This window comes from Hyla sarda, chromosome 2 (genome assembly GCF_029499605.1).
Source record: "Hyla sarda isolate aHylSar1 chromosome 2, aHylSar1.hap1, whole genome shotgun sequence".
Lineage (NCBI taxonomy): Eukaryota > Metazoa > Chordata > Amphibia > Anura > Hylidae > Hyla > Hyla sarda.
The window spans coordinates 44,181,718-44,209,618 of record NC_079190.1 but is presented as its reverse complement, the minus strand read 5'-3'; the positions used below and the strand labels follow the sequence as shown (position 1 = coordinate 44,209,618).

At 42.8% G+C, this 27,901-nt stretch overlaps 1 protein-coding gene across 1 annotated transcript in view; it reads right to left on the bottom strand.

The window, feature by feature from the left end:
* Window positions 1–5,124, bottom strand: part of C2H11orf87 (chromosome 2 C11orf87 homolog) — a 152,171-nt gene extending 147,047 nt beyond the window's left edge. The window contains exon 1 of the mRNA XM_056561670.1: window positions 4,975–5,124. The gene's annotated coding sequence lies outside the window, so the exon portion shown is untranslated. The remainder of the gene's footprint in view (window positions 1–4,974) is intronic.
* Window positions 5,125–27,901: the final 22,777 nt, after the last annotated feature.

Below are 27,901 nucleotides of genomic sequence, written 5' to 3'. Positions count from 1 at the left end.
GAGGCACCCTGGTTGAGAAACGCTAAAAAAAAAGCATAATAATCCATTCTTTTAATAAGGAGTATAAGAAAGATTTTGATGCAGCCCCCCTCCCCCCATGTACATAGGACACATCTCAGAAATTCTTCCCTTGAACCATAAGTAATACCTAGGACAGTATCACTGTATCTTGAAGCACCACTAACCAAGGTATTCTGTAAGATGTCAGTAGTTTATTGCAGAAATCAGACGTGTTTCAGAGCTGATCACTCCCTTCATCAGGTGTTGCCAACATGAATACAGATTTAAGATCACACCCTGAACATATACAGACCCCAGATCTACTTTACTAATACAAAACACCCAGATTCTGTTGTCTCTACTCTATTTTGCAGTTTCCAGTTATCTTCACTACTGGATCTCAACCTCAAATAATGCCCCAACGCCAGGCCTGGCAGGTATAAAACAAGTAATGTAATGTATTTACTGAGTAAGGGTATGTTCACAGTTTGTAATTCTTGTGGAATGTTGCAAGTAGAATTACACGCAGTGAACATTAGCATCAGTGTAAATGGGTCTTCCGTGAGACCAGCTCACACTGAGAAATTTTTTACGTGCATAGTTCATTCTTTGCGGGGAAGTCTGCGAGCACCACATAGCCGTCAATGGTGGAGGTGCAGTGCTGCACGGTCCTACCGTCAAAGTGTTTTCTTTTGCAGATGGAATCTCTACTTGTGGAATTCTGTGAGGGGAGATGCCGCAGTGTGAACATATCCTAAGATCATTTAGGATAATTTGTTGTATGGCAGCAAAACCCAAACTACTTGACTAAAACAAACATAGAACACCATGGGAGTCATCCGAATATTTAAAATATTAATTAATTGAAAAAAATAAAAATAATAAATGAACAATAAATGTAATTGTTGAATAATTCAATTTAGGCTTCATGCAGGTCCTGCAGAGGGGTCCTATCTGCATATGTAAGAAGAGAAGAAATTCCAACTCAGCAATGTAGCATAAGACCTAAGTAATTTATTACAAAAATGACAGATACAACAGGATGGTGGAACAGGAAATGACGCTTTTCAGGTGCGACTAAAGGTTCACGGCAAAGGTTCAATTCCTGTTCCACCATTTTGTTGTATATAAATTGCTAAGGTTAAATGCTACATAGCTGAGGGGGAGTTTCTTCTATTCTTGCAGTTCTGAGGTGTGATCCTACCCTATCCGTGCTTTGCCCTCCACCCCCAAAATAGGTGAGATGGCCATAAGCTGCAAGAGTGTGAAGTGCACATTGCATAACACTGTGCGCCACTCAGAACCATTTCCTTATCCATGGACAAGGTTATTTAAATCAGTATAAAGTTGGCCATATATTTTTAATAACTGTCAGACGAAAGTTATCTCTTCTGGCCTCTCCATACACATGTCCAATCACAAATGTGTTCTCTATGGGGAGGGGTAAGCCTCTGCCAGACAGCTCTGCCACAGCTTATCCCTTCCAGAACAGCATGGCTGAGTAGAAAAATCCCTCACACCCAACCCTTCCGCCACCCTATCACCTGTCTGGAAAGTCAGAAGGCTGCCACACACCTTCAGCTAAGCACACACATCGTAAAACGTACAGATGCATTTTATTTTGCCTGCGCATTTTTGTCGTGATTGGCAAAAAATTGGAGCATTTTTCTTTTTAATTTATTGCCGATTAAAGACAAAAATGGGTGCATGAAATAAAATACGTCAGTACATATGTCAGTAAAATACAAGTACTGCCTGCTTCATTGGGTTAGTCCCACTTTAGTATAAATTGTATGGGCACCTTAAAAGGGTATTTCAGGATTTTTGGTTCTTTAAGACAGGGGCAGCAAAGTTATTCTAGTTACTAATAAGCTTTACTTACCTATGTTTGGAATTTCTTTGTCTTTCTTTTCCCCAGAAATTAATTTTCTGCAGCCTACAAAATGAGCGTTGTCTTGGGCCTTTCCCATTTCAGCCTGAGACAATACATCACAAGTCAGGTGCTGTAAGGGGGCTTGGCTGCTTTGTCTGTTTTGTGGTAAGCCAACCCCCTGATAATGTTAACCGGCCCACATGTGCGTTCATTTATCATCACACAGATCCACAGCTTGTGTGTCAGGTTGTGCTGTGCTGTGCTGTAATGGGTGGGGCCACCGATGTGTGGGAGAGAAATATTTGGTGACCCAGTACAGAATAAAGTGTTCTTCTGTACTCTTGCCCATCCAGTGTGGCAGATGCTGCTTCAATGTCCGTCTTGGGCCCACAATCCTCAGGACTCTACATTATAAACTGTTATGCATTGGTTAAGTTATTGGTATTTTCTATATACTTGACACTTTAAACCTTAAACTTGTTGTCATGGACCTTGTTGTTAGGGGAGTATGCAAGGGTGAACCAGGTGACTTATCTGCCCAATGGTACCCTTCTAAAGCGATTCCTTCCAGTTTACGTGCCAGCCAACATACTAAATTGCTACCTTATATAGTGTAACCAGAGTTCAGAGTTCAGTCTTATACTGAGGCACAGTTGAGACAAGTCTGAGGAGTCTGTGAGGTGATTCTGAAGGAGACCTGAGGCCTAGTCCAGCAACCACGCTTCTACTACCAGTTAACCCCTGCACCTGGGTGAAACTCAAAGCCTGGCGGTAAGCTCTAAAGTCCGGGGATCAATACAAGTCAAGTCAGTCATGTACAGCACAATAAACTATAAGTCCCAGCAAGACGATAAGCTTCCCAAAGTTCACCCTGTATATCCTTCATGCTAATTTGAACTGAAATGGATTGCACCATCTTTTCAACCTCAGTAAAGCCAGTTATCCATAACCTTGCATCGGAGTGATGATTTTCCCCTTGCCTGGCACAGAAGAAACTGGTCTACCTTGGGTGGTGTATAGATCAACCACGCCCTGGTGTCACGAAAAGGTTAATTCACACGTTAACCTCACCCGACACCCCAAATAAGTTACCTCCCACCTTGAAACAAAGGATCCTGGGAATTGTAGTCTAAAGGGAGGCCGCAGAAATAGCAAGTAGCCAGGTGCCAAAAACAAGCCGGCAGTGTGATGGGGGACACAGGACAGGGCCATTTACCACTAACACAAGCACAGATCCTTGGTAAACATGTCCATTACTGTATGACACTTAATTACTAAAGTCACCTTATGTTGGATAACCCCTTTAACTGTTTTACATTTAGTTCAGTTGCACTGTTAAAGGAGATGTCCAGTGAAAAATATCTATCCACTATCCACAGTAGATGGCATGTGTCAGTAGTGGGTGTTCTGACTGCTGGGAACGGGCCCCAGGCTCTCAGATGTAGACGACACTCATACCATTTATTTGTAATGGAGCACTGAAGGTGGTGGAGGAGTGGAGAATGAAGCGCATGCCATCTACAACATGTGCTTTCTCTGAAATCGGGGGTACAGTTTCGCGGTGATGCCTTGTATTAACCCTTCAGATGCGGCGATCAAAGCTGACCACCGCATCTGAAGGGAAAGTGACACTAACCCGGCTGTTCAGTCGGGCTGTTCGGGACCGCCGTGATTTCACCGCGACGGTCCCGAACATCCCGACTGAATAGCCGGGTTAGTGCTTACAGGACACTGGGAGGGACCTTACCTGCCTCCTCAGTGTCTTCTCCGTTCAGGGATCCCCTGTATGGCCGGCGCTCTCCTTCCTCGTCATCACGTCGTCGCGTACGTGCGTCGGCGTGCGTAACGACGTGATGGCGGCGACGGAGAGCGAGGATACCCGGTCGGCAGCAGAGACGTTCGAGAGCGACGGGGACACGGCGACAGCGATGAAGCGACATCCAGGGCAGCGGTGACGGGTCCGGAGCGGCGGGGACACGTGAGTATTACCTCCTGTGCAGTGTTCTTCAATCTGTGGACCTCCAGATGTTGCAAAACTACAACTCCCAGCATGCCCGGACAGCCAACGGCTGTCTGGGCATGCTGGGAGTTGTAGTTTTGCAACATCTGGAGGTCCGCAGGTTGAAGACCACTATTGGGTTCAAAATCTTTATTTTTTTAGATTTTGCACCTATAAATTGGGTGCGTCTTATACGTCGGTGCGTCCTATAGGGCGAAAAATACGGTAGCTGCTTTCTTCCAGAAACTGCGCCATTCTTCAGGTTGTGTGTGGTATTGCAGTTCAGTTCCAATAAAGGGGTAGTCCAGTGGTGAAAAACTTCACCACTATCCTAAGGATAGGGGATAAGTTTGAGATCGCGGGGGGGGGGGGGGGGGGGGGGTCTGACCGCTGGGGCCCCCTGCGATCTCTCTGTACAGAGGCCAGGCGCTCCGGCGAGATAGCGGGTGTCGACCCCCGCACGAAGCGGCGGCCGACACGCCCCCTCAATACATCTCTATGGCAGAGCCGGAGATTGCCGAAGGCAGTGCTTTGGCTCTGCCATAGAGTTGTATTGAGGGGGCGTGTCGGCCGCCGCCTCGTGCGGAGGTCGACACGCCCCCTCCCCGCGGGCTGTCGGGGCGCCGTACATGAGATCGCAGGGGGCCCCAGCGGTCGGACCCCCCGCGATCTGCAACTTATCCCCTATCCTTAAGATAGGGGATAAGTTGTTCACCACTGAGTCACCACTGGACTACTCCTTTAAAACGAATGGAGCTGAGTTGTAATACCACACACAACCTGAGGACAAGTGTGATGCTGTTTTTGGAAGAGACTATGGTTTGTTTGTTTTTTTGTTTCTTTAAATCTTGGACAACCCCTTTACTTTCTAATTTTCTTTTATGTAAAAAAAATTAAAATGTAAAACTTCTCCTCGGCATTTCCATGTGTCATGCATCAACCTACAATACTTAGCTGCGACTACTTATAATCCAATGGGAATATTTCATGTAGTTGATCTTGTAATTTTCGAGATTTTATTAATGACCTGTCTGAAGATTGAAAGACAGTCTTGATAAATGTGTATTCTAATGATAAAATCTTTAAAAAAAACATTCCTGACCTTGAAGTTATCTTTTGTGTTGCTGTCTCTGGAGTCAGAAGGCACAGACATCTCCGCACTGTAATTATGGAACCTGGGACAAAGCGGAGTCTTCGCGTTCTGTCCTTGAAATCCGAAATTGGAAATTTCGGTAATAAATATATAATTAAAAGGGCCGTGACCTCAGGTATGCAAACACCTTAATTCACATTGGGGGAGATTTATCAAAACCTGTGCAGAGGAAAACTTGCCCAGTTGCCCATAGCAACCAATCAGCTTGCTGCTTTCATTTTTATGAAGGCCTGTGAAAAATGAAAGAAGCAATCTGATTGGTTGCTATGGGCAACTGGGCAAGTTTGTGAATAGAAAGTTTGCTGAAACAGAGGATTCTGAAGGGATATCAGCCTTGTCCCCTGGTGACCTCTTAGTACTCTAAAAAGAGTCAGCAATGTTGTTGAGAATTGACTGTAGTGACAGCTTATATGGTAGCTTTAACCCCTTAAGGACGACAGTTTTTTTCATTTTTGCCTATTAGTTTTTTCCTCCTCACCTTCTAAAAATCATAACACTTTAAATTTCCCACCATTTTGTAATTTTGGGGGCTTCCGATTCTACACAGTGCACTTTTCTGTAAAAAAACTACACCGTACCGTATATCATAACATTCCATATGGTTACAAGGATACCCAATTGATATAGGTTTTATTTTATTTAACTACTTAAATAAAATTATAACTACATGCACCAAAATTTGTATGTTTAAAATTCTCATCTTCTGACCCACTATAACTTTTTTATTTTTCCATATACAGGGATGTATGAGGGCAAAGTTTTTTTGCGCTGTGATCTGAAGTTTTTATTGGTACCATTTTTGTTTTGATTGGACTTTTTGATCACTTTTTGTACATTTTTTTGAGTATACAAAGTGACCAAAAATATGCAATTTTTTTTACGTGTAGACTATTGACCGTGGGGTTTAATTAACATTATATTTTTATAGTTCGGACATTTATACACGCGGTGATACCACACAAACATGTTTATGGTTAATTCACATTTATTGAGTTTTTTAAATTTATTTTTTAATTTTTTTTAAAAATGTTATAGTCCCTATAGGGGACTATTACATGCACTCCTCTGATTACATACACTGTTAAATGCTATGCCATAGCATAGCTTTGATCAGTGTTATCGATTCTCGATTGCTTCAGGCTGCTGAGACTGCCTAGTGCAACCTAGCAGCGATCGGACGCCGAGGAGGCAGGTAAGGGCCCTCCCGCTGTTCTCTAAGCTGATCGGGACACCGCGGTTTCACTGCAGCGGTCCTGATCAGCTCCGCTGAGCTACCGGGATAGTTTTTTCTATTTTAGACATCGTGATCAACTTGGTTTGCTGCGTCTAAGGGCTTAATGCCAAGCATCACCGGGATCGGTGATGTCCGGTATTAGCCAGGGGTCCCAGCGGCTATGACCCACCTCATAGAAGATGAGCGGGATTAGAGCTTACAGTTATGCCCTTAGTCCTTAATGAGTTAAAAGAGTTATCCACCATAAGGCGATTTTGGTATTAACCTGCCAGACAATAACGGACATGCTTAGGAATCTGTGCTTGTCTTGGGGCTAAATGGCGGTGTTGTGATTCCACTATAATGCTGCTGAATTCTTTTTGGGAAATGGCTATTTCCTGTTGATGTTTCCTGTTGTCCTCCCTCCAAGGGGTTAAATTGTTGTGGTAATTTGCATGAACACAGTCCCAAAGGAGTTACCAGCATTTAAAGCGGTTATCCAAGCTAGGGTGACTTAAGTACTTACCTGCAAAACAGTAATGAACATGCTTGTCTTGGGGCTGAATGGCTGTGTTGTGAGATTACAATAACGCTGTGGATATCTTTTTTGTAAACTGGCTATTTCCCTCCAACTACAAGTCCCAGTATCCCTTGTTTGTAAATATGAGGTACTTTTTCTCCCTCCCATACATCAGCCACTTCACCTGGGACAATTCCCTGCAGCCCTGTAGTGAATAATCTCCCTCCCACCCAGCAGTTGCTCCACCCCTTGATGCAGACAGGCTCCCTTTGAACACCTAACTAGTGATGTAATGTCTTGGGCCGCACTGCACCCTTTGAGAACCTGGGACGACACACATTTTGTATGCAGATTAAAATAAACATTGTGGCAAAGATCACACAAGAATTGCGAGACCAGCCATCAAACACAGGTACAGACACTATATTATGAACTGCACTAACTTTACAGCCCCTGTAGGATAGTCTAATAAAAAATTCCTGGAATACCCCTTTAACACTTTAAATCAGTGTTTCTCAATCAGGGTGCCTCCAGCTGTTGCAAAACTACAAATTCCCAGCAGGTCAGGACAGCCAAAGGTGTCCGCACCTGCTGTGACTTGTAGTTTTGCAACAGCTGGAGGCACCCTGATTGAGAAAAGCTACCCTAGATATTTAAAATAAAGCATAATAAACCATATCTTAAAGGGGTATTCTGGCTTTATATATCTTATCCCCCATCCAAAGGATAGGGGATAAGATGTATGATCGCCAGGGTCCTTCCTCTGGGGACCCCCGCGATCTCGGTGCAGCCCCCGGCATCTCCGAGAGGGGGACGTTATGTCATGGCCACGCCCCCTAGTGAAGTCACGTCACAACCCCTCCATTAATGTCTATGGGAAGGGGCGTGGTGTGACATCACCAGGGGGTGTGGCCATGATGTCATGTCCCTGTTTCGGAGGCAGCGCCTGGCATAGAATGCCTGGCGCTGCACAGAGATCGCGGGGGTCCCCAGCGGCGGGACCCCTGCAATCATACATCTTATTCCCTATCCTTTGGATTGGGAATAAGATGAATAAAGCCAGGATACCCCTTTAAAGTGTACCTGTCATAGTGCCAAAAAAAAAAAACAGTTACTCAGTACCTAATCCTGATCATGAACATATATTTTATGTGTCTAGGACCTATATATCCCTAACAAATAGCATTTATATGTTGCTCACTTGCTTTTTTTCTTTCCTTGCGGAGGGGCATGTCCATCACTCTCCCTCACTGTGGATGACTCATCTGCTCTGAGTCTGGGAGCAGCCTGGCAGTCTGCAAATCACTGCACAGTAGCTTTTATGCATACATTTTCTATCTGTTCCTGAATGCTAATCAGCATAGCTATCACTATGTGTGTCATTCAGCTTTCACAGACTCCTGAATGTCTGATAAGCTTTTTTGTCCTTCAGGAGCCAGAGAAAGCTTTGGCTGTTCAAGCATGCTGGGAGTTGTAGTTTTCAAACAGCTGGAGCTGCAGTGTTTATAAAGCACTGTGCTAGAGCAGTGTTGCCTTTGGCTGTTGCAAAACTACAACTCCTAGCATGCCCACACATCCTTTGTCTGTAGTTTTGCAAGAGCTGGAGGCACAAAGCTGGAGAATACACAGCTTTAACACAGAGTTTTACGAAGATTGTACCCCCAGCTGTTGCAAAACTACAACTCCCATCATAGGAGTTGTAGTTTAGGAATAGCTTAAGGCTATAGTGGTGCAATGGTGAGCTCCTATACACTTTACGGCCAGTATGCAGTATGCTGCAAAATACAGAGTAGTCTGAATAAAGACAGATGACCCCTAGTGAGGGCTATTTTCTTTTTTTCTTTTTTTTTTTTTTTGGTAAAATTTTAAAACATTTTTAAATAAATGAATATTTTAAAAAGTCATCTTATCAGTAGTACTACAAAATATTAAAAGTTTTTTCGTAATGACAGTGCCTCTTTAAATAAGGGATATAAGAAAAATTTTGACAAAGCAGCCCCCCCCCCCATGCACATCCCTGAAATCATCCACTTGAACCATAAGTAATGCCTAGGAGAAGATCCCTGTATATAAAAGTGCCACTCGCCAAGGGATTCTGTAATATGTCAGTATTTTATTTTATCATCAGGAAATTTGTATAAAATTGTATACCAGTCCTCAAAGGTACATAGGAAATGAAAGAGTAAAATAGATCCAGTAATAAAATATATGACAATTTATTAGTAAAAATAACTTAGCTTCCTATTGCCCTAGCAGGGCCCTTGCATTGGCTGAAGGGGCTAAAACAAGTTAGATAGATGTGAATAAAATATGATTAAATAAAAATTACATGCATGTATACCAACTAAATTTAAATAATAGCAGCTGGATTGGTGTAATGATAATTGATGTTTAGGATATAAAACAGTTTTAGATGGTAAACTTATTAATAGGAAAAGTTAATTGATGGTACAGTGCAGAGTTCATCAGTAGTATAGCAAAATAAGTTCTTTTATGTTCCATTAACAATGCATTGTCGTTGGTGGTATAGTGACAAAAAGTATTCTACTTGGATAACACAGGGTTTGGTGCACGGCACCACTCCCCGACTACAAGAGGTGTACAGTCCGGGCTGGCACGGTTGCGTCCGGCACTAAGGGCAATGCCCGTCTGGAGGGAATCACGGAGTCTCCTGATGGCTTTGCAGTCCTCGGCTGGCACGGGTGGCATCCGGCCTCGTGGGGAGATTGTGTCCGTGGTTGGCAAGCTTGGAGTGGAGACAGCGGTTAATCTGTGATGGTGCGGGAGTGAGAGTCGGCGTGCGCGTGTGAATGATGCGCTATGAGTGCTCGTGTAGCAGTGGTCCCTAGATGGAGGGCATCCAGCTGTTGCAATTGCTAAATCAAGGTTAGTGGTTGGTACACTGACTGTATACTTGTTGGAATATATTGGTATCAATGTATTATCAAAACTAGACACGTTTCAAGGCCGCAGGCCTTTTCTTCAGTAGCAATATGGAGCATGTCTGAAGAAAAGGCCCGAAGCCTTGAAATGCGTCTAGTTAAGTGGAACACTTTTGTTACCATACCACCAACGACAATGCATTGTTAATGGAACTTAAAAAAACGTATTTTGCTATACTACTGATGAACTCTGCACTGTACCATCAATTAACTTTTCCTATGAATAAGTTTACCATCCATGACAGTTTTATATCCTAAACATCAATTATCATTACACTAATCCAACTGCTATTATTTTTATTTAGTTGGTATACATGCATGCAATTTTTATTTAATCATATTTTATTCACATCTATCTAACTTGTTTTAGCCCCTTCACCCAATGCAAGGGCCCTGCTAGGGCAATAGGAGGCTAAGTTATTTTTACTAATAAATTGTCATATATTATATTACTGGATCATATCTATTTTACTCTTTCATTTCCTATGTACCTTTGAGGACTGGTATACAATTTTATACAAATTTCATTGGGGGAAGGCAACACCAGTAACCTTGGGTACATACTCTGGTCCTAAGTGAGCTACACATCTTTTTCTTTCTTATTTTATCATCAGGTCATGTCAATATAAATACAGATTTAGGGTTTATTCACAAGTACAGTATTCTGCGCAGATTTGATGCGCAGAATTTCAAGCAGTGTTCTGTCATTGAGTTTACATTGAAATCTGCAACAGAAAATCCTGCGCATCAAATCTGCATGGGATAATGTACGTGTGAATAGACCATTCAGGTCACGTCCTGAACATATACAGACCCCAGATCTCCTGTACTAATACAGAAGACCCAGATCAGATTCTGTAGTCACTCACCTTAACTCATTTTTGCAGCTTGTTGTTATCTTCCCTACTGAATGCAGCCACATACAATGCCCAATGCTAGCCCTGACAGGTATAAAATATGGGACATAATGCATTTACAGAGTTAGACCATTTAGCATGATCTGTTATGTGGCTGCAAAACCCAGGCCTCCCATTATTTAAGTATACCAAACTTAGAACAACTTGGGGTAATCTAAGGGCCCTATTACATGGGCTGACACTTGGAGTAAATAAGTGCCAAACTTGTAGACCTCAAAGTGAGCACAAGAGAAGGCATAATAATCTACTGCAAAGAACAGACATGTTTCAGGGCTAGATCTGTCCCTTCATCAGGTCCTAATGAGGGCAATGAATTTCAGGCCAGATCATTAACACCTGATGAAGGGACTGATCCAGCTCTGAAACACATTGGTTTTCTGCAATAAACTGACATCTGACATCTTACAGAATGCCTTGGTAAGTGACACTTCTGTGGTGAGGGTGTGATGAGGGCAGATGAAATTTTCTTAGGGGCAGATGGCATTAACCCCTTGTGTTCGTGATGCAAGGCGTGGTTTATCCTCTACACCACCTGAAGGTATACCGCTGGATCCTGGGCTAGGCCTGGGGGGCAAATACTGACCAAGTTACAGACAACGGAAGCTTTACTGAGTCAGACAGGTGTAACAGTCTATACAACTTGGCTAGTCCTACGGAGGTGACCAGTGACTTCAGAGACCACAGGGCTTGCTAGGACTTATAGTGGATTTGGACTATTTCATGCAGGCCACACTGACTTGACACAGACTTGACTTGGACTGACTTGACTGAGACTGACTATACCCCGTTTGTAGCTTACCATGTTTTGACTTAGACCTGAGGGGTAGTGAACCTGTGGATCCGTGGCTGAATGGTAGACTTTAGGCCTCCTCTGGACTCCAGACTCTTAGGACTTGACATTGCTGCACTCAGTAGAGTAGAGCATAAGAGAGTGAGCTAGCTCTACCCAGGGCTTATATGGGAGACTCTGAGGGTTCCCATAGGTCACCCTGTAGGTCTCGTGGTCACTGGTACCTACCTTAGTTACAATCACATGACAACAGTTCTTAAAGATATATTACATTTTATGTACAAAACATTATATAACAGGCACTTGAGGGAATGTACATAGGAGACAGGTGAAGGGGGACCCAGGGGTCAGAGGATGGAGTCTGCCAGACAGGGCAGCTAGGGTACAGGGGTGCTTGTACTGGGCCACTATACTTCCATCTACAGCAATCTGATGAAGGGACCAATCAGCTCTGAAACACGTCTGTTTTCTACAATAAACTACTGACATCTTATGCTACTATTACACTGCCATTGTACTATGTCCTGAAATGGCCATTAGGCTCTTTTTTTTTTTTCAGCCTTTAGCGGCCATTATCGGGACAGGGCAAAACGGGCAATAACGGGTTCCTATGGCTGCCATTTACTATAATGGGATCCTTCGGGTGCCAATATTTTTGTAGCGGGAGTAGCGGGAGAAAAAGACAGCACATGTAGTAATTTTGTTCCCACTATTCCCCCTGGCTCCCCAACGGCTGTCACACTGCCGTGTCCTAACGGCAGTGTGAAAGAAGCCTAACAGATTACCTTGGTGAGTGGTGCTTCCATATACAGCCATATTTTCCTATTTTGCCTGGCCTCTTTTATAAACGTTATTACAAGGATTGAACAATGTGTGGGGAGGGCTGCGTGAAGGATTGCTGGATTGTAAGCGCAGCCCTCTGCTTCCAGCATTCATTGGCTACACATCCCTTATTACACAAAGAAATATATGTCATAGGGCCCTAAGTTAACTGCTGTGTAGGTGTTATGACTAAAATATGCATGCTTAAATATGGACAATATCATTTGGGCTCACGGCCAATAGACATAGAAAATGTGCTTTTACACATACAGTGTGGATCAAAAGTTTGAGCACCCCAGGTAAACATTTGCATTAATGTGCATAAAGAAGCCAAGGAAATATGGAAAAATCTCCAAAAGGCATCAAATTACAGATTAGACATTCTTATAATATGTCAACAAAAGTAAGATTTTATTTCCATCATTTGCACTTTCAAAATAACAGAAAACAAAAAAATGGTGTCTGCAAAAGTTTGGGCACCCTGCAAAGTTGGCCATGGCAAAACCTTCAGTTTACGCCTCTTGATGTAATCCCTCGTGGATTTCGAGGTGTGTTTAGGATCATTATCCATTTGTAGAAGCCATCCTCTCTTTAACTTCAGCTTTTTCACAGATGGCATCAAGTTAGGATCCAAAATTTGCTGAAATTTTATTAAATCCATCCAAAGTTCAATTTTAACCTCATCGGTCCACAGAACTTGTTTCCAAAATGCATCAGGCTTGTCTATATGTTGATTTGCAAAGTTCAAACGCTGATTTTTGTGGTGAGGACGTAGAAGAGGTTTTCTTCTGATGACTCTTCCATGAAGACCATATATGTACAAGTATCTCATTATAGTGGAATAGTGTACCACAACTCCAGTGTCTGCCAGATCTTTCTGGAGGGATTGTGCAGTCAAACGGGGGTTTTGAATCGTTTTTCTCACAATCCTGCGAGCTGTTCTGTCTGATATGTTTCTTGGTCTTCCAGATCTTGCTTTAACTTCCACTGTTCCTGATGACTGCCATTTCTTAATTTCATTCCGAACAGAGGATATTGACATCTGAAAACATTTTGCTATCTACTTATAGCCTTCTCCAGCTTTGTGAGCGTCAACTATTTTCAGTTTCAGATTTCTAGACAACGGCTTAGAAGAACCCATGGTGCTGATTGTTGGGGCAAGGTCAGATGAGTCTGGGCATTTAAAACCTTTGAGATTGACATCACCTGGTCTTCCCAGATGATGATTGAGAACAATCCATGACACTGGCAGGTCTCAGCTTTGGAAAGGGGGCAGTGCATGCTATAAATTCTGCAGGGTGCCCAAACATTTGTAGATGCCATTTTTTTTTTCTGTTATTTTGAAAGTGTAAATGATGGAAATAAAATCTAACTTTTGTTGACGTATTATAAGAATGCCTAATCTGTAATTTGATGCCTTTTGGAGATTTTTCCATCTTTCCTTGGCTTCTTTATGCACATTAAAGGGGTACTCCGGTGAAAACCTTTTTTCTTTTAAATCAACAAGTGGCAGAAAATTAAACATATTTGTAAATTACTTCTATAACATTTTTGTTATCCTTCCTGTACTTGTTAGCTGCTGAATACTACAGAGGAAATTCTTTTCTTTTTGGAATGCTCTCTGATGACATCACGAGCACAGTTCTTTCTGCTGACATTGTAATAATAATGCTTTATTTTTTGTTGTCCTTAGTGGGATTTGAACCCAAGTCCCCAGCACTGCAAGGCAGCAGTGCTAACCACTGAGCCACCATGCTGCCTTAGCAAACATCTGCTATGCATGGTTGCTAAAATGGACAGAGATGTCAGCAGAGAGCACTGTGCTCGTGATGTCATCAGTGTTCCGAAAAGAAAGGAATTTCTTCTGTAGCATTCAGCAGCCAATAAGTACTGGAAGGATTAAGATTTTTTAATAGAAGTAATTTACAAATATGTTTAACTTTCTGCCACCAGTTGATTTAAAAGAAAAAAGGTTTCCACCGGAGTACCCCTTTAATACAAATTTTTACCTGGGGTGCCCAAACTTTTGATCCCCACTGTATATCACCATTGTTGGTGGCAGTTCAAACAACAGATGATAAAAATGGACTGGCGACACAGGCTTATTAAAAGCTCAAACACATAGCCCCCTGACATGTTTCGCTCTTGAGAGCTTCATCAGAGGTCTGGTCTAATGGCTGGGCCTTCTTGTGTTGTTTACAGCTGGTAACTTACCTGTTTCTCCACTGGGGTATTTTTTGTTATGAGTAGTAGAATCTATGCCACAACAACTTGCTACGGTTCTGAAAGCCAATAGAGGTTCAATGTGACTGTCAAGTGACCGATCGCTTTCTGGCTATGTATTACCAGTTTAATGGAATCACTCTGAGTTTTTACACAACTAAACATAAATTAGACACTCTATATACCTTAATAATACAGGGAAATTCCCATCAACCTCCATTTTCAAGCAAGCGCTCCTAGGTAGCTGGGCTGGGAGGAACGCCAGGCAGACTTAAATAACATTACATGGTATGAGATAATGCAGATGTGACATTAGATCTATGCTAATAAGCCCAATGATGGATGATTTTGCATATAAATGCATTTGTGGGTAAGTACTCTAACACATTGGAAATAATGGATGTTAGTGTTCTATGTGAGCCTATATTATTACCTTGATTTAAAAATATCTGGTCGGCTTCAAAATTAACTCATTCAATTCAAGACTAAGGAAATGTAATCATGGAAAGTCCCTGAATTGCTAAAAAGTGCATTGACCGAACCTATGGGTGATCACCAATAATGGGTCAAGGGCCAAAAGGGCAGCCGACTGTCTCATACATCATGATGCACAGCCATCTATTATAGTCCAGGCCCCGTTCATGGTTACATGGATAATTACAGTTAGGGGGAAAGAAAAGCCATATCTCTGTTCAATAGACAGGTACCTTGTATTTTATCATTGTATATAAGGCATCTCACACTGCGTACCCCGAGCACCCAAGCTCCGGGAAATGAAATGTTGATATATACTTAGCTGGATTCATCTCAGGACAGCATGTGCTAAATAATTAGAGATTATTATCCCGCTAATTGCACAATATTAGGAAATTGGAAAGCATAGCTCTTATCTAAGCCATTATACTGAGTCTTCATAGAAACGGGGGAAGGGAGATTAGCGAAAACAGAAGAGAGAAAACTCATTAAAATGATTCAAAAGGATAGTGGCCCCTCTGTAAGTCAACTCATGGCTGAGAGTCTAATATAAGGATAATGTTGTATTATTTTATGTTGTATAATATGTTCGTTATTTTATACATGTATGTAAATGATCTTTTCTGTTTTTCTGCGCCCCCTGACGAAGCTCCCAGCAAAACATGTGTTGGGGTGGGTATGTATGGTTATGGCACCACACATGGTCTTATGAATAATTTCTTGTTGGTCCGTAGAGTCTTTCTGATTGTAATTCCATTTTTGTTACCAACTGATTTGTAGATCTATACTTGTCATCTGCCATCCCTCACGAGCTGGTGACTTGCGTTTCATACGTATGTTAACACATTTATTCTGCAGTTTATTCCAATTTGCTTTGTTATATATACTGTCCAGTATGTGACCAGTTGTCCATATATATTTTAATGTATTGTTTTCTTTTTTTTAATAAAAGCATATTTTTGAATTTCCTTTCTATCTGACCACAGTGCTCTCTGCTGACACCTCTGTCCATTGTAGGAACTGTCCTGACATTGACAGAGGTGTCAGCAGAGAGCATTGTGATCAGACAGAAAGGAAATTCTGAAGGAAAAGAACTTCCTCTGTAGTATACAGCAGCTGATAAGTACTGGAAGGATTAATATTTTTAAATAGAAGTAATTTACAAACCTGTTTAACTTTCTGGCACTAGTTGATTAAAAAATGTTTTTTTTCCAGTGGAGTACCCCTTTAATAGAAAAATTTTACTGAAAATGTATTACCCTAAATTTGCAGTTTTTAGAAATATCCCATCTGTGGCCCTAGTGCACTGCGTGACTTGCATGAAGGCCTATAAAACAAAGGAGCACCCTCTGTATTTTGGCGCCTTCTTCTTATGAGGGTGTTTTTCAGGCACCATATTGGGTTTGCAAAAGAGTTGTGGTGTTAAAACATAAGAAATACCCCCAAAAAGACCCCATTTTGAAAACCACACCTCTTAATTTTATATGGAGTTGGGGTAGGAAGCTTTTGATCCCCCAAAAGGTGTTTCGTAGAGTAAAAATACAAAATTATTAAAATTGTAAAAAAATTTATTATATTATGTAGATACAGCTTAAAGGGGTACTCCGGTGAAAACCTTTTTTTTCTGTAGTATACAGCTGCTAAAAAGTACTGGAAGGGTAAAGATTTTTTTATTTTTAATCTTTTTAACTTTCTGGCACCAATTGATTTAAAAAAAATGTTTTCCATTGGAGTACCCCTTTAATGTCCCCAAGCACCTTTCCAAGCTGTTGTCTGGCAAGCTACTACAGCATTGCCTTATTCACTTGAATGGGGCAACGTTGTAGTGCCTTGCACCCCCTCTACTATTTCTAAAGCTATGCAGTTACAGTACAAGCATTTGCAAACAATGAAGAGGATGCAACACTTACACACACAATTTTTAAACAGAAGATCAGCGGTGGGCTGGGAGTTGGACCCCAACAGTCTAATATTATTGATCTTTCTTGAAGGATAACCCCTTTTAAGGAGATATCCAGTGCTAAAAAAGTTTCAGACTGTGGGGGTCTGACCGCTGGGGCCTCCCGCGATCTCCTGTACGGGGCCCCGTCAGCCCGCTTGAAGGGGGCGTGTTGACCGCACAAAGTGGCGACTGACACGCCCCCTCAATACAACTCTATGGCAGAGCTGGACCGCTGCCTTCGGCAATCTCGGGCTCTGCCATAGCAATATATTGAGGGGCGTGTCAGTCGCAGCTTTGTGCGGTGGTCGACACCCTCTATCTGGCCAGCGAGCCGTGGCCCAGCGGTCGGACCCCCCGCGATAGGGGATACGTTTTTCAGCACTGGACTACCCCTTTAACTACCATATACTGAAGGCAGTACTTTCCCATTTGAACAAGACAACAGATGAAAACTGTAACGGTTAAATGTGGTTTATATATAAAGCAGTAGAAAAGAGACAAGCAATTCTCGACTGTAAACATTCTGTTTTCTTTCCTTTTTTCCTTTGGTATAATGGTACAATCATTGCTGTAAAATACAGTATTGGCCATAAAAAAAGAAGAACATTTTATCCATGATTACATGCCTGCTGCCATCTTCTTCCCTGTATAACCGAGTATTCGCTGGCACAGTAAACAGCAGGGTCCGCACACAGCCCAACAAGCTAATGATTTGTTTTGCTCATTGTCTGACGGGTCATTTCCCGAAATGTGTTCCTGTAGCCGTACACTGAGGCAGTAAAGAGAGCCGGAACGTCACCTTAGATCAGACACAATGTAATATCGAGACAGAAAGAGTCTTGTGGGGAGATCTGCTTCACAAATCCCCATGAATATTCATCTGCCCTCTCCGGCTGCTTATATATATTTCAATGAATTAGGACCTAGTGCTTGGCATGTAGAGAAATAGGACAAGATATCAGGCTACATAGCAATAAATAGATGCCCCGTTTTCTTACCGGGATGGGATTTATCTCAGGAAAAGGATGAGAAAGCTCTGAACAGGTAGAGAACAGCAGCTGTATTCCCATTGATCTAATGTAGGACTGTGCGGATCTATGAAATATTCCATTGTTAAAATGACATATCAAAGTTTCCCATGTGAATTGTCACCTGTGATCATGATGTCTGATGTATGTGTCTGAACAATATCAGTCCAAGTCTGCAAACCACTACATCGCTAGTCCTGCTCTCAGGTGCAATGCTCTGCGGGATACAGTGTGTTAGTCTGGAGTCCATACTGTTTAGCTTACAGAGTACTGCCTAGGCTGGATACAATTGTATTCCTTTCACAGCTGACAGACAACTAAGGGTGCATGCACACCACGTTTTTGCTATTCAGTTCCCGTATACGGTTTCAAGTTAAAAACCATATGGAACCATATAGAAAACATTGACTTAACATTGTAAACTGTATGTCAAACGCATCATCTGGTTTAGTCCGTTTTGCAACTTATACAGTTTTGTCAGTTTTTTTTCCTGTACCCAAAACCGTAGTCTACCACATTTTTTGGTCCGGGTGAAAAACTGTAGTAAACCGTATACTTTTTTTTTAAAACATGGGAGTCAATGGGAACCGTACAGAACTGTATGTGCGTACGGTTCCCTCCGGTTTTCACCATACGGTTTTTGACTTTGCACAGTTTTTTTTCTTGGAATCTCAATCAAACAAGTGAAACTTTATTCAAAATGGAGTGAAAAATTAAAAATGTATACGTTTTTTCTTTAAAAAACGGATGCAACCAGACATCATTTTTCCAACCGTATACGGTTTTCAACCGTATATGGGTTAAAATTTGTACACACGTTTTGATACAGTTTAGTCAGGTTCTGAGGAATCCGTTTTTCATCAAAAACCTGATACGGGAAACTGTACTGCAAAAACGTGGTCTGCATGCACCCTAAGAATGTAGGGGTTTGCAGCGCCCGGAGTGTACTCAAAATATCCAGAACTAAATATCTAACATACCGTGTAACCAAGTTTGCCCCTCATCGTGAGAGAATCACTATGCCTACTGCAGTTGTAATATGCTCCTGTATTGCAAATAATGGGTCATCGTGGGGTCTATATCCAGAGGTCTGTGCCTGTATACTCATTGGCCCCTTGCTATACCATCACAAGACCATAATGTTGACCCCACCTGATTCCTACAAGTATAAGGCTGTGTTCACACATTGCAATCAACCTACTATAAACAGGCCTATTTAAGAGGTTTTGTTAATCCCTTTGGGGTTATATTGTTGTGAGACACACATTGCAATTGCACAACGAATTACCATGTGCGTTTTGCCAAGGGTTACCACCTTTCTTGCAAAAAAATACTGGCCATGCTAATTTGCATAATTAATTATATATGCGTAACATCACAGGATACACATATGCGGGGGAAATTTTGTCCTATTCTGACCCCTATAACCTTTTTATTTCTCCTTATTCGGGCGAGGACTCATGTGTGAGGACTCATTTTTCTCACCCCGATCTGTAGTTTTGAACAGTACCATGTTTGTTTTGATGTGACTTTTTGATTGCTTTTTTAATTAAATTTGGGAGTTGCAGTTAGTTACTAACTACAACTCCCAGCATGCCCTGATACAGCCTGTGGCTCAGTAGCTGCCCCCAAACAAAAAACACAACTCCCAGCATGTTGGACTATATAGTAGTATATAGTATAGGTCAGTGTTTCCCAACCAGGGCTGCCTCTAGCTGTTGCAAAACTACAACTCCCAGTATGCCCGGACAGCCAACGGCTGTCGAGGCATGCTGGGAGTTGTAGTTTTGCAACAGTCGGAGGTATAGGTGACAGCGCAGCATTCCGAGAGTTGGAAGATTGGTTGGATAAATACCGGCCATTGCATTGACGGTATTTTTAATATAAAAATACCGGCAGGGTGGCCAAAATACCAATTATGCAGGTAACATACCGGCCAGGTGACAACCCTAGTTTTGCCATGGATAACTGAAATCGTGGAAAAAAATAGAACATTTAACCATGATTTACATCTTTAGCATAATCTCGGTAAAACGTGCCATTTTTACCACAATTTCGCCCATTCATGGCAAAAATGCACACGGTTATTAGTTACGGCACCGTAACGTGTGAACACAGCCTTATGCTCTAGAAAACAGGGCTTGTATGAAGCCAGTGGGGTCCCCATTATGGTCTTGCGATAATATAGCAAGGGGCCTTTTGATGACCGTTTAGCTGAGATGGTGCAGAACTGTATACAGTGGTCCCTCAACATACGATGGTAATTCGTTCCAAACGACCCATCGTTTGTCGAATCCATCGTATGTTGAGGGATCCGTGCAATGTAAAGTATAGGAAGCTGTACTCACCTGTTCCCGCCACTCCGGACCAGGTCCTCACCGCTCCCGATGCTGTCCAAGGGGCTCCCGATGCTGTCCCGCTGCTCCGGTGTCTTCTTCGCGATCCTCCGGCTTCTTCCGCATCTTCTGCAGGGTCCGGGCCTCGCTTTCTGGTGACGTCATTACGCTGCTGCGCCGGCGCAGCGTGCGTAGTGACGTAATAACGGCGCCAGAAAGCGAGGCCGGACCCTGGAGAAGATGCAGAAGACGCCGGAGGATCGCGAAGTGGACCCGGAGCAGCGGGAATATATAGGCGAAGCTGCTCGGGATGCTTAAACTGCTATCCGACAGCAGCTTAAGCATTTTGCGCTGTCTGATAGCAGTTAATGCGATTGCCCCGACATATAAAAGCATCGTATGTCGATGCTGACATCGACATGCGATGGCCTCTGAGAGGCCATCGTATGTCGATTTTATCATATGTCGGGGCCATCGCAGGTCGGGGGGTTACTGTATATATATATATATATATATATATATATATATATATATATATATAGGGTAGGATTACATGGGGCATATCCGTCACCGAGGGGCTGCTCCCAGGTAGCTCTGTATGTCCCCTTGTAGTGGCGCTATGAGCAGACACACAGAGCAGACTGTCTATAGCCGGGAGCTCGCTCTGCAGACCCTCTGCAAAATACGTTGGTGATGACCCTGCCCATAGGGGTAGATTTAAAAAAAAACTGTGTAGAGGAAAGGTGGAGCAGTTGCCCATAGCAAATCAAGTCAATTGTTTTTATTTAATTTTTATATTTTTTTTCACAGGCCTTTTTAAAAATGAAACAAGCTATCTGATTGGTCGCTATGGGCAACTGCCCCACTCCTTCTCTACACAGGTTTTGATACATTTCCCACACAGTCCTCTAAATATAGAACCCATAACAATTTGCATTATGTACCGATATTTGGCAATCTAAGGAACATATTACAACCACAGAAAACATGGTTGCTTCTCATGAAGAGGGGAAAACTTGGTAAGGCTGGGTTCACATCACGTTTTCTCCCATACAGAGCGCATACGGCAGGGGGGAGCTGAAACCTCGCGCTCCCATATGCCTTTCTATGTAATTCTATGTAACGCTCCCGTATGTAATTCATTTCAATGAGCCGGCCGGAGTGAAACGTTCGGTCCGGTCGGCTCATTTTTGCGCTGTATGCGCTTTTTCCTCGGACCTAAAACTGTGGTCAACCACGGTTTTAGGTCCGGTTGTAAAAGCGCATACGGTACAAAAATGAACTGACCGGACCGAAGGTTTCACTCTGGCCGGCTCATTGAAATGAATTACATACGGGAGCGCATAGAAAGGCATATGGGAGTGAGTATGCGCTCTGTATGGGAGAAAATGGGATGAATGGGTAACCCAGCCTAACACAGTGGTAAAAATGGTGCATGTTACCTTGATTATGCTTAACATGTAAATCGCAATAAAATGTACTATTTTTTCCTTGATTTCAGCCATTTGCAACAACAACAAACAGTAATTAGTTGGAGAAATGTAACATGTGAACACAGCCTCAAAAAAAAAAAAAAAAAAAAACATTTTTATGCTAAAGATGTAAATCGCTGTAAAATTAGCTACTTTTTACCCCAATTTTGCCCGTTTGGGGCAAACATGAACGGTTTCATTAGTCGCAGTATCGCAATGAGTGAAGACAGTCTCAAGCCGTGATCAGCAGCAGCCAGGCTTCTAGGATGGCATGGGTTAAATTATAGAAGAGTAAGGCTGGGTTCACACCACGTTTTTGCAATACAGTTCCCGTCAACGTTTTCAATTTGAAAACCGTACGGAACCGTATTGAATACCGTATGCATTGACTCTCCATTGAAAACCGTATGCATCCGGTTGTGTTCGTTTTGCATCCTGTACGGTTTTGTCCGTTTTTTTTCCCGTACCCAAAACCGCAGCCTACCACGGTTTTTGGTCCGGGTGCAAAACCATATTGAAATGTGTACTTTTTTTTTTTTTTTTTTAAACATGGGAGTCAATTGGTACCGTACAGAACCGTATGTGCGTACGGTTCCATACGGTTTTCACCATACGGTTTTTGACTTTGCGCAGTTTTTTTCTTGGAATTTCAATCAAACAAGTGAAACTTTATTCATAATGGAGTGAAAAGTTAAAAAACATATACATTTTTTTCTTAAAAAACAGATGCAACCGAACATCATTTTTTAAACCATATACGGTTTTTAACCGTACACGGGTTGATATTTGTACACACGTTTTGATACAGTTTTTCAGGTTTTGAGGAATCCGTTTTTTATCAAAAACCTGATACAGGAACTGTATTGAAAAAACATGGTTTGAACCCAGCCTAAGTGACAACCGATGAAGCGCGCGCTTACTCTCCCCAAGTTATCAAAGCAACCCTACGCAGCACGAATTCACAAGTACTAACACAGTTAAATAAAGAAGTAATTGAGGTTAATTGTTACTTTTAAGCCTCTTGCATGCGCTCAGACAAGGTTATGTTTCATGTTCTGTCTGAACACTTCTTAGCGAATGAAGCGAGCAATAATTAACTCGCCGCCCCTTACAAAAAAACTCCCAGCCACTAAGGCCACCTGAGAAAATTAGATAAGAAGTGTTGTCTGGTGCACGGTCACTGCTACTGCCAAAAGAGTTGGCTTTATGTTCAACTTTCAAAACTGAATGATGGTTTTTCAAAATTATCAAAATAAAACTAAGACAAGCAATGAGTGGAAAATGTGACTCATAGCCTTTTGTTTGGCAACTTTACTTTAAAGAGTTTATTGCCTATCCACAGGATGCACAGACTAGGTGATAAGTTCATAAAGGGGTATTCCAGGATTTTTATTTTTTTTTCACAGGGGCTATTAAGTTAGTATAGTTCATTATATAGTGTCTGTACCAGTGTTTCATGGTGGTCTCGCAATTCTTATGTGATCTTTGCCCCAATGTTAATTTTTAGTAGCATACAAAATGAGTGTTGGCTTTTCCCAAGTTGCACTTCAGCCCGAGACATTACATCACTTCTCAGGTGTTGAAAGGGAGCTTGTCTGCTTCAATGGGTGGAGCGACTGCTGGTTGGTAGGGAGATCATTCTCCACAGGGCTGCAGGAAATTGTAGCTCAATTGTGCTGCAAGGGGTGGTGTAACTGATGTGTGGAAGGGAGAAAAGTGACCTCACACTTAAAAACAAGGGATCCTTGGACTTGTATTTGGAGGGAAATAGCCAGTTCACAAAAAGATTGCCACAGCGTTATTGCAGTCTCACAACACAACCATTCAGCCCCAAGACAAGCATGTCCATTACTGTCTGGCAGGTAAGTACTGAAAGAGGTACTCCGGTGGAAAACAATCTTTTTTTAAATCAACTGTTGCCAGAAAGTTAAACAGATTTGTAAATTACTTCTATTTAAAAATCTTAATCCTTCCAGTACTTATCAGCTGCTTGTAAGAAAGCTGCAATCTTAAAACTTGGGGGGGGGGGGGGGGGGTTAATGCAGTGCACTGTATGGTAAAAATGATACATGGGGGGAGATTTACCAAAACCTCTGTCCAGAGGAAAGGTTGCTGAGTTGCCCATAGCAACCAATCAGATCTCTTCTTTCATTTTTCACAGGTCTCTTTAAAAATGAAAGAAGCTATTTGATTGATTGCTATAGGCAACTCAGCAACTTTTCCTCTGGACAGTTTTTTAAATCTCCCCCATTATATTTATTCTGTAGGTCAATGCGATTAAAACAATACCCAATTTATATAGTTTTTCTATTATTTTTTAAAAATGCTACATTTTTTAAACAAAATTGGTATGCATAAATTTGTCCTTTTCTTACATCTACAACTTTTTTATTTTTCGGTATACATGTGTGGTGACTAGGTGGTGCAGGTAATAGTGTAGGGTATGTTGGCATTAACCCTATATTGTCGTGACGACAGGATGCGGTTTCCTTAGAGTCATGGTCCTACTGCCAACCGTCCCAGAAACGGTAGGGAGAAATAATTGAATGTCCACAGCAGATATTTGATGAAAACCGGAATAAACTTTACTGCATATTTTATGCAACTGCAGGAAACTAAACAGTCTTCGTATAGAGGACCATAGTTCAGGTTCCTCACAGGTTTGCTGGGACTTCTGAATACAATGACCTTTGGTTTGCTAGCCACTGTGCTACTGGTTTGAAGATAATTGAGTTGCAGTAGATAAGGCTTCAGGCCAAGCTTGAATTGATGAATTGTGCTGAGATTAGTGCTGCTTGATAGTCCGGAACCAAGAGCAGGAGCAAGAGCAAGAGAGCGAATTGGTCAGCCAAATCCGTCAGTCCTGACTCATGGAACTCTGGGTATATCACATGACCCAAAGGTCCTTAAAGGGGTAATCCAGTGGTGAAAAACTTATCCCGTATCCTGAGGATAGGGGATAAGTTTGAGATTGCAGGGGGTCCGACCGCTGGGGCCCCCTGCGATCTCTCTGTACAGGGCCCCGGCTCTCCGGCCAGATAGCGTGTGTCGACCCCCGCACGAAGCGGCGGCCGACACGCCCCCTCAATACATCTCTATGGCAGAGCCGTAGATTGCCGAAGGCATCGCTTCTGCTCTGCCATAGAGTTGTATTGAAGGGGCGTGTCGGCAGCCGCTTCGTGCGGAGGTCGACACGCCCCCTTCCCGCGGGCTGTCGGGGCCCCGTACAGGAGATCACGGGGGATCCCAGCGGTCGGACCCCCCGTGATCTGCAACTTATCCCCTATCCTTAGGATAGGGGATAAGTTGTTCACCACTGGGTCACCACTGGGCTACTCCTTTAAACCATAGCATAACATATATTAAAGGCAAGTGACCTCTAAGGTCTTATACATAGGTATCCTATATGAATTAAATATATATATTAAATATCACAATATTAAGAGGTGATTAGGGGTTAGCTCTTCAGGAGAGCCCATTATCATGGAGGGACTCTGGCTGAGAGGACTCCAGACAAAGGGACAGAACATGACCTGTACCGGGACACCACACATGGATATCTGAGGGCTAATTTGTTTGCACCGTGATCTAATTTTTATCGGTACCATTTAAGTTTTGATGAGACTTTTTAATTGCTTTTTATTATTTTCTTCTGATATGTGATGTGATTAACCCCTTAAGGACGCAGCCCATTTGGGCCTTAGGACGCAGAAAATTTTATTTTTACATTTTCGTTTTTTCCTCCACGCCTTCAAAAAATCAAAAAACTCTTTTATATTTTCATCCACAGACTAGTATGAGGGCTTGTTTTTTGCACGACCAGTTGTCCGTTGTAATGCCATCACTCACTTTACCATAAAATGTATGGCGCAACCAAAAAATACTATTTGTGTGGGGAAATTAAAAAGAGAACCGCAATTTTGCAAATTTTGGAAGGTTTAGTTTTCACGCCGTACAATTTACGGTAAAAATGGCATGTGTTATTTATTCTTTGGGTCAATATGATTTAAATGATACCCATGATAACATAAAAACAGAAAAAAAGGGGGGTATCCAGTAGAGATCGACCGATATCAGTTTTTTAGGGCCGATACCGATAACAATAATCGGTGGAGGTTAGGGCCAATAGCCGATAACTTATACCGATATTCTGGTATAAGTTATCAGCTATTTATCCCCCTGCGACACCGCTGCAGATCATTGATTTGAAGCGGGCGCTTTAAATCAATGCACTGCAGTGGCTTTTGCGGTGCCACCCGCTTCTCTCCCTCTACCTGTCAGGGTGGTCCGGGCCATCCATCCTTCCTGTAGTGTCCGGGGGCGTTCCGGGTGAAGGGTGAACCGGTCCGGGCTGTCCTTCTCCGGCGGTCATCTTCTCCACTCTGGGCTGGCTCCGGCCTAGTACGCTGCATAGACGCCGCTGCACAGTGACGCCCGTGCGCAGCGATGCACCTAACGTCACGACGTAGCGGCGTCTATACAGCTACTAGGCCGGAGCCTGCCCGGAATGGAGAAGATGACCGCCGGAGAAGAAGGACAGTCCGGACCAGTTCACCCTTCACCCGGAACGCCCCGGACACTACAGGAACGATGGATGCCCCGGACCACCCCCATTACGGGTAAGTAAATTTTTTTTTATTGACTCGGAGGGTGGGGGAGGGGCCCGACCGGTATAGCGGTATGGGCAAAAATCCATACCGGTATACCGCCCAGCACTACGGTGGGGGGTGCGACGCGGTGCGGTGGGTCGGGGGGGCGGTCACGGTGCGGTGCAGCGCGTTGGGGGGGGCGGTCACGATGCGGTGGGCGGTGCGGGGGGCGGGGCATTATCGGCTTATCGGCAAGATAATTGCCGATACCGATAATGCCCAAAATCGTGATTATCGGACGATAATATTGGCCATACCGATAATCAGACGATTCCTAGTATCCAGCTCCCGAAGGAAAAAATGGATAAAGCTTAACGTTTAATAGAGCATCTTAAAAACTAGAAGCCACGTGAGTGGCAAGTGACATGTCACTAAAAACAAGTGGAACGCCGACGCGTTTTGAACTTGCGCTCTTAGTCATGGACTTTGGCCATGACTAAGAGCGCAAGCTCGAAACGCGTCGGCGTTCCACTTGTTTTTAGTGACATGTCACTTGCCACTCACGTGGCTACTAGTTTTTAAGATGCTCTATTAAACGTTAAGTTTTATCCATTTTTTCCTTCGGGAACTGGATACCCCCCCTTTTTTTCTGTTTCTACTTCTACGAGGAGAAGCGGCTCCTTCATTCCGTGCTTCCGGACCTATGGAGGGGTGTCCTTCATAAGAACATTGTGGTGAGCTGATGCACATTTTTCCTTGTACCTACCATGATAACATACTTTTCTATTACTGTTGCGCTTAAAAAAAATCACAAACTTTTTAACCAAAATGGTACGTTTAAGATCCCCCTATTTTGAAGACCTATAACGTTTTAATCCATTTAAGTGACCGCGATGCTGCAGATGCCGTGATCTGTATTGATCACGGCATCTGAGGGGTTAATGGTGGACATCCGCGGGATGGCGGGTGTCCGCCATTACCGGCGGGTCCCTGGCTGCGATCAACAGCCGGGACCTGCCGTGCATGATCCGGGCATCGCTCCGATGCCCGCGGTTATGTTTAGGACGTAAATGTACGTCTTGGTGCATTAAGTACATTTACGTACATTTACGTCCTTCATCGTTAAGGGGTTAAAAAGCAGTATTTTTGGTGTCTGGTGTTGGTATTTTTTTACATTTACTCTGTTTTCCTCGCTGGATCATAAACATTATATTTTAATAATTTGGACATTTATGCACACGGCAATACCAAATATGTTAATTATTTTTATTTTGTAAAATGGGGGATGGGGATTTTATTTTGTATTAGGGGAGGGGGTTTTATATAATTTTACAAACATTTTGTTATTTTTTATTTTACACTTTTTAAGTCCCCATAGGGGACATAGATTGCAATCACTGTATAATGTTATGCATATGGCATAGCATAATACAGTGTGATCGTCTATCCACTGATCTAGCCTGGCTAAGCCAAGCTACATCATTGGATCTGCGATGGGCAGCAGGAGGCAGGTAAGGGGACCCTATTCTGCCAGTTTAGCTCAATGAACCTCCGCAATCACGTCATGGGGGATCAGTGAGCTACACTAAGCTACCGGTAATTTTCAAG